Raw genomic sequence first — 3,535 nt, forward strand, 5'->3', positions numbered from 1 at the left:
CTGCGGGCCGCGGCGGGCCGGCGGCGAGGGGCGGCGGCGCGGGCCACGTGGCGAGGCAGGATTGGCCGGGGGCGACGGGCGGACGTGTCCGGCTGCGGCCGGACGTGTCCGGTGGCGGCGGTGGAAGGATTAGGCTAGGGTTTGGACCCAGATTTGGACGGAACAAGGTGTTAGAATAGGTAGAGGGAGCTAGGAGGCTCCAAATGAGTTGCGGTTTTGACCCACACGATCGTCATCGGACGACCGAGAGCATGTAGGGGGTTTGGATGGGTTTTGGGCCACTTTGGAGGGGTGTTGGGCTGCAACACAAAGATGGGCTTTTACGGTTACCCGGTTAACCGTAGGAGTATCAAACGACCTCCAAATGGCACGAAACTTGACAGGCGGTTTACCGGTGCTATACCAAGGCCGCTTGGCAAACCTCGGGCCATTCCGAGAAAGTTCAACACCCGCTCACAACGAGAGACAAAAGGGGGACGCCGAAGGGCATAGGAGTGCCGGATTGTAAAACGGACAACGGGGAAAATGCTCGGATGCATGAGACGAACACGTATGCAATGCAATGCACATGATGACATGATAAAATGCAACATGCAAGCAAATGACATGGCAACAACGACGAATATCTGGCGGACACCTAGCGCATCGGATCCGGGGCATTACAACACTCCTCCACTAACAAGAGATCTCGTCCCGAGATCTTAGGACCGAGACAGAAGGGAAAGGGATGGGGTGAAACAAGAACTCAAGAGAAGAAGCAAAGAATCGAGAGCACTCGAGAAGAAGAGAGGAACGACGAGAATGACGAGAATCAGATAGACTATGAAACCACTCCGGTTAGAACAAGATAAGAAACGAATAAGACTGAAAGGATTTAGGCTGCAGTCCGACTGAAACATGGATGAATAGAACACGAGCTTGAGAGGATGGAAAGATACTTGATTAAAGGAACAACACAAAACCTCCAGAAGAATTGAAAGAATTGAATGAAAAGAACTTAGAAGGAAGGGTTGAACGGAGTTGTTGAGAAAATCAACAACGAAAAGAATAAGCTTGTTGTGGGCTTATCGATAACATCTCAAAATCATAAGGTGATAACCGGCCACAAACGGAAATGATTGGATAGCTGAGAAGAACGAAGAAATGCAAAACTCCACTTCAAAATTTATGGAGAATTAAATGCATGTCACGAAGCAAAAAGAAGAATACTTGAGCTTTCGCCTACAAGAATCTTGATGACCACTTGAGGAATGAATTAAATCATGAAGAATCATCATGAAGAACTTCGGTAACAAAAGGATGATGAGATAGAATGAAGGATGAAAAGAATAATATTAAAACCTTGCGGTGATTTAGATGGAGGTTTCGACGAAATTGCCGAGTAATTTGAACTCCGTAAAGAAAAGATGAAAACACTTGGAACTAGAATTTATTCATCAAGAACAAACTCTGAAGGAAAAGATTACTCACTTTGAGGAAATAAGAATAAGATTTATTGCATGCTTATCCTTTATCAAATTAAATTGATGACAAGCAATGGATTTGGCATGCAACTTACTCTTGTTGAAAAAGGATTGAGAAGTGACATAGCACAAAACTTGAGAAGTCTTCATGAACCACCGGTAGGATTGGAAAGAATGAATGAATTAAAATGATAATCCAAGAAAAGAATCTGAAAGAACCACCGTAAGAATTCGAAAATGACTGATGAAAGAGACTGAATCACCGGGATAATTGGATAACGGTAGCTGAAATGTGAGGAAGGAGAATTCTTCTGGAATGATGGCCTCCGGTGAAAAGAAACGGAAAAACAACTTCTGACATACTCCGGATGGGTAAGAAAAGAATATATGACAAATGGAATAATTGAGAGGATAATAAAAAGCTAGAACCATGAATCTTCGGAAGAACGGACAGGATTTAGCGGAAAAACTCTTCTTCTATCTTCAAAAGACGATGAGAAATACCACCAAAATTACTGAGATACTCTGGTAGAATGAAAAGCAGAGAGGTTGAGCCAACAATGAAATGATTGGAAATCGATCTTGGACAAGCATCTGACTGATGAAATTCATTCTTACGTCACACTTGAAAAGAATTTGAGAAGAGCTCCAAAAAAAATTAGAAGAGTCAGGTAAGATCCTGGGAAAAGACCTGTGGGTTAGGGACCACTAATAGAAAACACCGTTGGAAAGGGATGTTGAAGAGGTAGATGATGCACCAGAATAATTGAAATATTTGAATGAGGTGACAACCTCAAATTAATTGGAACACAGACGAATCTCCTGGGATGTCTTCCGAACTCCGGAATGATTAACTGGCGAGAGGCGAACGAGCAGGGAAAACACTTGATCCAAGGAAAAGAATGTGATCAACCCGAAAAAACTTGAATTGAATCCACCGGAGAGGAAAAAGAGATGAAGAATGTCAAACGAGACGAGAATTCACCGGTTGAAATAATTGAGGAAAGACTGAAGAGGCTCCGCACGAATGAAATTGATGGTCGAAACAGACTCAGACTCCGGGAAGAAGAGGGTGGGAGGGCGGGAAAACAAAGGCAACTTGGAAGGGGAAATCGATGAATATCTTGAAGATAAAACACCGGTTGGAATCATTAAGGAAAGAAGGCAAAGACTTCACACGAGTAGGATGGATACTCGATTATGGACTCCGGCTCCGAGAAAGCAAAAGGGTGGGCGGGTGGGAAAAACAAGGACAACTGAGGATTGAACTTGGCAACGACGAAGAAGCTCGAGTCACCTTGACGAGAAATGCACCGGATAAAAAGAGCTGAGAACCAACTACCGGAAAACCAACTGCATGATCCTAAAGAAAAATTTGAAGGGGAAGAGGAGTAGTTCAAAACACCTACGTCAAGATTCCTTACTAGAGCGACGAAGGGGCTGAGGAGTAAAAAGAATTCCTACTCTCCGATATAACTAGACTCCGAAAACAGTTTTTTTCTAGACTCAACAACGGCCAAACTACACGATCAATCAAGGGGACTCCTAGGGTCGGTCGAGGCTCTGATACCAACTTGTCACGCCCAATATGCGATACTATCCTAAAGAGACTCAAAGGTCCCACCAAGGATAGAACCACATACTGAAACGCTTTTCCAAGGTGGATATCATTACATCAACATTACATAATAGATGGGGATACATACAACAGGCATACAATGCCACACGAATACAACATCATCATACATAAGATCAACATCCGACTACGGATGAAACACAAACAGAAGCTCAAACGACATCCACCCTGCTATCCCAGGCTGCCGACCTGGAACCTATCCCCTGATCAAAGAAGAAGCAGAAGAAGAACTCCAAAACAAGCAAACATCGCTCTCGCGTCATGATCATCGCATAACCTGTACCTGCAACTGTTGTTGTAGTAATCTGTGAGCCACGAGGACTCAACAATCCCATTACCATGGGTATCAAGACTAGCAAAGCTTAAAGGGAAAGGAACGGGTAAAGTGGTGAGGCTGTAGCATCGACTAAGCATATATGGTGGCTAAACATACGCA

Source organism: Triticum dicoccoides, chromosome 7B, assembly GCF_002162155.2.
Source record: "Triticum dicoccoides isolate Atlit2015 ecotype Zavitan chromosome 7B, WEW_v2.0, whole genome shotgun sequence".
Taxonomy (NCBI): Eukaryota; Viridiplantae; Streptophyta; class Magnoliopsida; order Poales; family Poaceae; genus Triticum; species Triticum dicoccoides.